We start from the raw sequence: 10,269 nt of genomic DNA, 5'->3' as shown, positions 1-10,269 counted from the left end.
AAAGGATCTATATAATTCTTATTGTAGACGCGCCCGTGTGGGGCCCCGCTACTACAGTTCGGACTCAATTTGTGTCACGGTTCTTAATCTGAACCAAAGAGTCCAAATCCGGCAAATCGTTTTGAGAAACAGATTTTTTGAAAAGAAGTGCCAAACATGGACTGCTTTGCCAGATACAGAGTCGCCACCTAAATATTTTTTATGGGGGAATTTAGGAAATCCTGACTCGGTGCTAGGGCTGGGCATAGGGTCATCCGACCCGCTCAAACCGCCCTACCCGAACCGAACCGCACGCATGTGGGCGGTTTCGCAAACACATTAGGGTAGGGTGCGGTTTGGATTTTATATGAATTTCGGGTTGCGGGCGGGTTGCGGGTTTGAACCGCACCCGCCCAACCCGCCCGCATTTAATTTAATTTTTTATTTTTTTTTTCCCTTCCAAACCAAATCTAACCGTCCATATTTCTTTCACTCACCAACTCACTCATATAACAAAACAAAAGGAAAAAAAAACCCTAATATCTAATCCTAATCGGCATCTCCTCCTCCTCACTCACTCACTCTCTCTCTGAGTCACATCTCACTCTCTTCCTCACTCTCTTCTCCTCGGTTCAGCAGTGTGCACACACAGACCGATCGGCGATCGATCACTCTCCTTCTCAGCCGATCTACTTCATTCATTCACAGGTGAACTCTATTTCTCTCAATCTCTGTCTCTCTCTCTCCCGATCGTTGATTTGTTGTCCGATCGTTGATTTGTTGTGGATGAACAATAGAAAACTGATTTTTTTCATCTCCGACTCCGATCTACTTCACAGGTGATCTAGCAGGTGATCTCTGAATTTTTTTATCATCACACAGCCGATCTGCTTCAAAGGTGAGCTCTCTCTCTCAATCTCTCTCTCTCTCTCTCTCTCTCTCTCTCTCTCTCGATCGTGGATGAACAACAGAAAAGGAACAGATTTTTTTCATCTATGATTTTTTTTCATCTCCGATCTACTCTTCGCAGGTGATCTCTGATTTTTTTCATCATCGCACAACCGATTTTGAACACTGCACAGCCGATCTACTTCACATCACAGGTGAATCTGATATCTCATCTCTGATTTGATCTTAGTTTATTAATTTTTGGAATTCAGATTATTTAATTTTTGGAATCTGTTTGTTTTATTTAAATCTATTGAATCTGTTTGTTTTTGGTTAATTTTTGGAATCTGTTTAATTTTTGATTAAATCTGTTTGTTTTTGGAATCTGTTTTTGATTAATTTTTGATTAATTTTTGATTAATTTTTGGAATCTATTAAATCTGTTTGTTTGAATCTGTTTAATTTTTGATTAATTTTTGTTTTTGTTTTTGTGTTCAGATTTTTGATTAATTCAGATTTTTTTTTTCCTTGCTATTTTTGTCAATTTCTTGGATAGAATCATATTCTTGATGAAGTATTTGATGGAATGATCATTCCATTCCACTCCATTCTAGAGATTGAACACTACCTTTGGGAATTGATGTCTTTGCATTAGAGATAGGCATTGTCATTGTTTTTTAAATTTTCGAAGCTTTTTTCTCTTGAAATAATAATTATTTGAGAATGCATTCCAAATGCATGAACGAAAAAAATAAATAAAAATGAAATGTTCCTAATATCAAATAGAATAATTTCATAAAATAAGATATCAAAATATCATGTGATATTATTTGTGTGGTACTTCCAACAAATAATGAAAAACTTTACGAGTGAATGAAGATTATATGAAATTATTTGTGTGGTACTTCCAATATATAGACATTTGTTTATTTTTTCAGTTCTTACTATTTATAATTGAAGATTAAAGTTTATATTTTTTCAATTTGTTTGTGTAGGGTTCATCAACCAAATGCATGGAATTGGAATTTGTTAAAGTTGAATTGGATATGATTCATGAAGATGAAGTTTGATATTTTAGAAGTGTTTCAATTTTATTTCGTGGGTTTGTATTGAATGAAGTTTAAGTTTGACAATTTTTTTTTTTTAATTGCGTTTTGGTTTTGGATGAATGTAACTTAATGCATTTTTATTTTTTTTTGGCATTTTGGATGAATGTAAGCTAATGAAGAATTATTCTTTTTTTTTCTTTTTTTTTTGGGTTAGGATGGATGAATGTTTAATTTTTAATGTAGGATTTTCTTATTTGGATTATGAATGATGAATGTAGGATAGGATGAATGCAAGTTAATGATAGAATGTAGATTTTGAATGATTTGTTTAGGTTATGAATTGAATTTGTTGTGTTTTTTATTTTATAAGTTTTTTTTTATAAGTTTTAGTTCATTAATTATTAATGTTGGAGTATTTTAGAAAATATGAGAAAAAAGGTTCAAAATAAAGATTGACAAAATGGGAGAAAAAAAAGGTTTAAAAATAATTTTTTGGAAAAAAAGTTCAATCCGCAAACCGCCCGCAACCGCCCGCACACCCGCGAACCCTATCCGCACAAACCGCAAACCGCATTGCGGGCGGTTGCGGGTTGATTTTTTTTCAAACCGCATAGATGCGGGCGGGTCCAAACCGAACCGCAAACCGTCCTAAACCGAACCGTGGACACCCCTACTCGGTGCCGACGGCCACATGTCCGTCATCACCAGAGTTGCCTCGGCTCGGGAGCTAGGGTACGATTGGGGAAGGTCAGCTATGAGCACCCCCTCTCGCCCGATCCGAAGATCGGCCTCTACTAACCGTGATATCCACTTTTGAAAACGTTATGTGTTCTTATTCCATTTATTAATCTAGAATTACTATGTTATGCGCACAGCAAACAAGTATAGACTAGATTGCCTAATTTGGAAATAAACATTGCATATCCGTTTGTTTTGGAAAAATGTTTTGGAATTTGCTACTCGCAAGTAGGCTAAAAAACATGGATTTCAATGAGCTATTCCAACTCAGGCAACCCAACCTTCACCTACAGGCATTCAAACAGTTTATCACGTAAACATCTAGCCACATGGTAAGCATGCTGTCATGATAGCATTCACACGTATGAGATATGCTAAAGAATAAATGCTTATCGAGTACTCCGAGCCAAAACAATAAACTAGTTAGCCAACATGCATGGTCCTAGTTCATGTCAAATTGACTAATGCAACACATACAGGATGCAATTAGAGTGGGCTCGGCTAACCTAAACGTGGCATGTGAAATGCAATCAATTGATGCACGTATTCAATTTGGAATTGAAGTACAAATGCAATTAGCATGATGTACCGAGCCCGGTGCGTGCGAGACAAATGCATGGATGCACGCATGCATTGCATAAGGTATGCTAATTTAAACATGATCTATTACTAAGCATCAAAGCAGGTAAGTAAAAGGGAGAAAGAAGTGGGGGTTGGAAAACATGCACACACTCACCCACACTTATTACAGATTTGCCCTCGCTCGGAGGGACCAAATAAATATTACAGATAATTAACCTACAAGCTAATTAATTATAACAAATCACCTAATTAATTAACAAATTAACTAAGCATAAGAAAAGCAATAACAGGGGCCTCGGGAAGAGGGTTCGATGCGCACGTGCTTGGTCCTGCTCGGAAGTGCACCGCCATGCGCAAGCTGCCTCTGTTTTCCCTACTATACTCCTCTGAAGGCTGCCAAAGTCTCAGGATTGCTTCCCTGGACATTGGGAGACACCGCCGGCTGAGTAGAATGGCCACCGGCAGTGGTATGTGATCATCGGCTGTGAATGCATCCATCGGTCATCAATGGGTTGCCGATCAGCACTCCATGCAGTCGATCGGCAGAAAGTGCCTGCAGAACCTGTTTGACAACAGCAGAGGACAGGACTTTGCATGGCAATGCAATTCAAGCCATATATGCACCAACCATGTCCCTTATCATGTTAATTACTCAAAGGGATACGCTCCATGGTTCTCGGACCATCAATCACGCATTTCCATGCGTGATGGCCCGGAGGACCAAGTGTGCACATTTTGATGTTAAATGCAATGCAAACCAACAATCTAAAGCCCAATTCCTATCACTAGATCAAGGAACAAGGCATGCATGCTAGGTGCAATGCAACCTAGGCATGCAAGCTAAGGGTGCAACATGGGAACGCAAGATGTACATGCAAACATACAAACAACATGCAAGGTAAGCATGCAAGTAAGCAAAGGATGGACTTAAACATGATTTGGGCAGCTCCAATTAGGCCCAAAACAGTGGCCATAAGTGCTGTGAAATGAAGACTAAACACATATACACACATGCACATGTTAAAAGGCTAACACTCGAGCAGAAAAGGGCGACTCTCAAGCACACTTCAAAGAGGCATAACATGGACTAATGGCATGCAAGGTAAGCATTGAAAATCATGTTACAAAAGGTGCTAAGCCAATTAAACAAGATAAACAAGGCATGCAAACAAAGCCAAAAACCCAAGACAAGCCAAGAGGCTTAAACCAAGTCTAAATCAACCAAGCCTCACAAGGCTAAGAGGACTTAAAATAGGTCTAAGGCAGGCCTAAACAACACCCAAGGGACACCTAGATGGCATCTAAGTGGCTCAAACTCAAAAGCATGCACAATGACCAAAACATGGAGCATGCAAGACAAGCTTTCAAAGTTTCAAAGAGGCATCCAAGGCAAGCATACAAGCATGTTAAAGGGACTGAAATAACATGGCAAATGGTCCCAACCCACTAAATTAAGGCAAGGATGCATGCTATACATTCACACACTTAAGGCCAACAAACCAAAAATGCAAAGGGGCTATACTAAGCATGCCAAGGTCGACCCAAACAACCTAGGACAAACCTCTAACATGGCAAAATAAGCACAAAAGCTTCACAAAGCTAGGCCTAAAACATGCTAGAACAATGGCTTACAACCTAAGGCATGTTAAGGCCTAAACATGGCATTACAAGGTAGGTATGCTAAGCATGCATGGTGTACCAAAACCAACAAAAAACAGAGGCATATTATGACATAATAAGCATAAAAAACAGCCAAGGCATGATCAACAAGAAGCTTAGCTAGGTGCTCCCTCAAGAGGCCAAAAATGGTCCATTTCAAGGACAACAAGGAGAGGGGGTGGCCCTCTCCTCCCTAGGACCTCAAGGCACCATCCTCACCTCTGAAAGCCCTCAAGATTTCAATTGTGAGGAGGCCCAAACACCAAGGTCCCAGAGCTCACTCAAAATAGCACAAAATGGGGCCTCTCAAGGCCTAAGAGGGGTCAAAAACCTCCAAACCACAAAACACTCTAAACATACTATTTAGAGGGCCTAAAAACAGAACTTTTTTATATTATACACTAAGCTCAAAAACAGTTCTAAGATAGGCAAAAGTAGTGTGCAAAAATGGGATAAAAAGGGACAAACTTCTTACCCTTGAAGACCCTCTTCACAAATGAAGCTCCAGCAGTTCCTTAAGCTCCAAACCAACTCCAAAACTTTGAAAAGAATCCCTTACAACCTCAATAGCCAAGAGAAGGTGTAATGGTAGGTGTTTGTGTGCAATAATAAGAACAAATGCACCTAGAACACTCAAGAGAGAAAAAGAGAGATAGAATAGCTACAACTATACTAACCCTAGAACCAGAGCTCTCCTCTGTATTTTTTGTCTCTTAAATGTCTAACCCTAAAGCCAAGAAGGGAGGGCTCCTTTTATAGAGGAGCCAATCTTGTAAAGCTTACAAGGTAAGCTAACAAGAAGTCCATCCCTCCATACACATGTATGGAGGGGAACAAAATGCCATACAGCTGTATTAAAATATTGCAAAAGCAGATGAACAGTAGTCGGCTGCTCAAAATTGCCATTTTGACAAAATTGACTGCCGACCGGCAATATACATTGCCGATGGCAACAAAACACCAGCCGGTGGCCTCTGGCCATGACCGGTGATGTGTGGGGATGCCTCACAAGGCATTCCCTGCCCCTCCAAGGCAAAACACAAGTGTTTGGTGCAAAACCAGACACTAAACAGTCGAGTTCGGAGATCCTGAGGCAAGGCGCATAGCCGAGACCTCCGGGAACTCCAAACGAACACAAACATGGATGATCACCGGGTGTTCAAACAGTGACGTCCAAGTCTTGAGGACGGTCAAAAATGGGGTGTCTACACTTATCCTTTTGAAAAACAAATTAGACAGTGAGGGGTCTATCACCAAATCCCCCAAAAAAAAATTATAACTTTTTTTTTTTTGGGGGGGGGGGGGATGCATCTAGGCCTCAGATAAATACTCAAAGAATGACAAGGTCACAACTACAACTGCATACAAGTGTATGCAAGTGTATGGCATGAGTAATGAACTAGAGAGAAGTGGTTTATTTAGTGAGAGACATGTAGGAGTTGGTTAGATACAGTTACTTAAGAGTTTGTTATAACAAGCTCTAACAACTTGTATAAATACTTGTAATTGAGATACTATTGAATAAGAAAAATCTAAATCATTTTCTTGTTATGGTATTGTTGGCTACATATTTTGTACAAGCCAATTACAATTCGACGCATGGCAGAATATGAGTAATACAGGAAGACTATTCAAGTCTTCGATCCTGATCGTACACGTGGCAGTTAGTATTGGTTATTACGAGATCTAAGTAGTAGTGGATCAACAAAGAGATGCAAGGTGATGTGGCTTCAACGGTTACTCACATTTAAATTCAAATTTAAGAGGGATGCCTAACTGCAAGTGATAGCATAGTGGAGCTAATTATAAGGCAACATGATTAGCGATCATGGAGGAGCAGCTCGACTGTTAGAAATGCAGTTTGATGGTCATCCTTGAGAAGTATAAATAGTAGAGAAGGCCCACAAAAAGAGCTCCAGTCTCAGATCCAAAAAACCAGTCTTATTCTACTTATTTTCGTTTTCAGTTTTACATTTCCAGTCTTACATTTTCTGTTCTTTACATTCCTGTACTTTAAATTCTTGCACTGCAGGTCGTTCATAGGAGTAGTTTCAAGTAGTAGATTGTTGCTGTAAACCTCTACGATGCTGAGTTTGGACCATTGTAAGTTTTTCATTTTAATGAAATGCTTCGAATTGTTCTTCATTTAATTGTTATCTTGTTTAATTCTCCTAAATCAAGCCACTAGTAAAAGTCCTCTTCATTGAGGCTGAAAGAACTAAAGCACAATCGTCTGATAATTGGTTGGTAATTAATTTTTTGTAAGGACTGATTGGTCCTTGCTGGCACGCTCGCAATTACAAAAATAACCTTCGAAAGCCAAAAAGCCAACATATATTTTTGGCATGCCTAGTGGGACTAATTGAAATGGCTAGACATAGGAGACAAGGAGAAATTGAACGCTTGGAAGAATGCGTGGAAGGAGAGGTAGAGATACCTAATCTAGAGAATAATGTGATAACATATCTTGTGAAAACTCCCATTTTATCAGAACCTATGGTCGAACAGACCAACACATCAGAACAAGTACCACATGTTCATAATATTGGACGAGACCAAGGAATTGGACCATCCACTGTTCCATCTACTCAGCCAATAAATCCATGGGGTGGCCTAGTAGATGCCATGGGACAGCAGTTAATGAACACGGTGAAAAGGTGGGGAACATCCTTTTTGGATCGAATGAATAACCACCAACCAACAAACGCAAGACACATGAAGGAAGTTTTAACTGTCCCTCAACAAAGATTGGCTAGAGATAAACAACCTATGCAAGTTAATGGACATTCTAATGGTCAAACTAGTAATCGAACTATGAAAGACCATCACCTCAGTCTTGGTACGAACCTATTTCGAGGCCTATGGTAGGTCAAAATGCCTCAGTACTTAACAGTGAAGCCATGTAAATTGGTGGATCTGGCCCAGTACAAGAAAATGGTATAAGAATGATTCCAAATCCCATGTTCGAAGCCATACCTGTCACGAGGGGGTTCACTAATCCCTTATTCGAATTTATACCCGGGGGGTTGGAAGGTTTTCTTACAAATGGAAGGGACACAACACCTATTCCTACACTTTTCGCAGGATAGGCTCAAAGGGGTTGCCCACACCCCCAACAGCAACCTATACCTCAGGGACAACCAGTCCCAAATATACCACTTTATGGACTAAGAGGACCACATGCACATGGTTATTCACCAAATCCTGTGTTTGTCCCTCCAATAGTGGTTTAGCAGGCACAAAATATGGTCCCTAGGGACCAAATTGCTGACATTGTTAGAGAGATGTGTGGACCGATGGCTCGGGGGGTCCAGACTCCTGTATACAGGAAACCATACCCAGAATGGGTAGATAGGGTACATGAATACCCAAGAGGTTTCAGGATACCAGATTTTGCCCTTTTTTATGAGAATGGAAACCAATCAACAGTGGAGCATATTGCTAGGTTTGCTGCTCAATGCGGTGAATTTACTAATAATGACTCTATGAAGTTAAGGTTATTCCCAAATTCCTTGACTGGGGCAGCATTTGTATGGTATATTAACCTTACACCTGGCTCTATCCAAACGTGGCAACAAATGGAAGAGGCATTTCATGCCCAATTCTTCCAATCGGAGCCAGAGGTTTCCATGGTAGACTTGGCAAGATTGAGTCAAAGGCCTGATGAGAAGGCTACCCAGTTTATTGCCAGATTTAAAAGGGATCGAAACAAATGTAGGGTCATCCTACCAGAGCCAGAATTCGTGAGATTGGTTCAAAATCGTTTAGAGTTTAGGCTTCGAAAGAAGTTTGACTTAACTAAGTTCAGAGACTTAGTGGAACTGACTTATAAGGTGTCTAGGCACGAAGCATTACTAGAGGAGGAACAAGATCGAAATAATGCATCGTACAAGACATATTATAGAGATCCTAATTATGAGATTGATGCAGCAGAGATTGTGGGGAAAGAACCTGTGATCTATGAAGCATTAATTCATAAGAATACAACAATTGACCAGCAATTTAAAAAGAAAGACCTTCACAAGAAATACTCTTTCGATTTAACTAAGGCAGATGACATTTTTGATCATTTGCTTGCGGCCAACTTCCTTAAGTTACCAAAAGGAGTTAAAATTCCATCTCCAGATGAACTTAATGGAAAAGTATATTGTAAGTGGCATAATTCTTGGTCTCACTCGACTAAGAATTGTATTGTTTTTCGAGACAGGATCCAAGAACAAATTCGGAAAGGAAGTTTGAAATTCCCAACCAAAGCAGAAAAGGCCATGGGGATCGACAGTAATCCATTTCCAGAAATTAGAGAGGTGGTAGCCAATGTCATAATGCCAGACTTTCGAAGCTTGTCCTTGAAAGAATTGGGAGAAGTCAATGTGCAGATGAATGTTGCCAACCGGACAACTATCAAGAAGGACACTGGAAATCTACCAGCTATTGGACAAGGTTTCTCACACCAGTGGGAAGACTCTAATGAAGAAGCACTAGATGACGACTCTTTAGAGGCAACTGTAATGCGAAGGATGTGTCCTAGGTGCAGACTGAGCTACAAATGGTTGAAAGGGCTTCCAATTGATGGGAAACAATATTACAAGGATGTGTAGAGGCATCCTAAACCAACCAATGCTTTCAATAAAAGGCCATATCCATCTGGTGTTAGGCAGCAACCATTGATGGTTGAACTAGCAGCCGATAGAATGTATTCCAAAGGCAAGAGGCCTTTATATGAGTCCAGGCTACCTATTTATCACAAAATGGAGAGCAGTTATTTTGAGAGGAGACTGGAGAGAGGTTCAATTTATGGGATCAAAGCTAGAGATTGGCCCCCTAGACCAACCTCACGCAGGATAGAAAGTGGACACCTTCATCAAAGGCTTGAGTTAGGCCCAAAACGTGAAGTCAGGACCAAGCAGTAGCCTTCACAGCCGCCTTCAAAGATGGATTCGAAGGAAGAAAGAAGCAGTTCAACAGCTGGATTAGTAGGTTCGTAGGTACCTGGAGTTCCAGACTGGTTTGTGATGCAGAACAAACCTAGGGAAGTGTCTACCCAGAGAGATGTTGTTAGAAGCCAATGTAGGATGGTCAAACCTCCTTTGGTGGCTCCAAACAATTGAGTATTGCTTAAATACCCAAAAACAAAGGAACCAGATATGGTCCCTGTGATTTCTAGATCACAAAGGAGGAAGATTCAGCGTAGGTACACTCAGTACCAGAAGGACTTGAAAGAAAGTTGAGAGAGTTCTTCATTGGTCTAGACAGAAGGAAAGAAGAATCCAAAGTTAGACCATACTCTAAAACCAACTCTACAAGGCAAAACGGTTTGCAGCAAAGAACAGTTGGCCAAAGTTCACTCTGAACTAAAAGCCACAGAGAGGTCTAG

At 40.2% G+C, this 10,269-nt stretch overlaps 1 long non-coding RNA gene across 1 annotated transcript; it reads left to right on the top strand.

Moving 5' to 3' along the window:
- Positions 1-234: 234 nt before the first annotated feature.
- LOC145790412 (uncharacterized) lies at positions 235-2,232 on the top strand. The gene is made up of 4 exons (XR_014329083.1): positions 235-687; positions 819-877; positions 1,010-1,082; positions 1,863-2,232. It is a non-coding gene; the product is annotated as an uncharacterized LOC145790412 (long non-coding RNA).
- Positions 2,233-10,269: the final 8,037 nt, after the last annotated feature.

The sequence above is a fragment of the Camellia sinensis genome, chromosome 1 (genome assembly GCF_055761805.1).
Source record: "Camellia sinensis isolate YWXY chromosome 1, ASM5576180v1, whole genome shotgun sequence".
Taxonomy (NCBI): Eukaryota; Viridiplantae; Streptophyta; class Magnoliopsida; order Ericales; family Theaceae; genus Camellia; species Camellia sinensis.
Note: the sequence above shows the minus strand (reverse complement) of the source record. Positions and strands in the feature narration are given on the sequence as shown.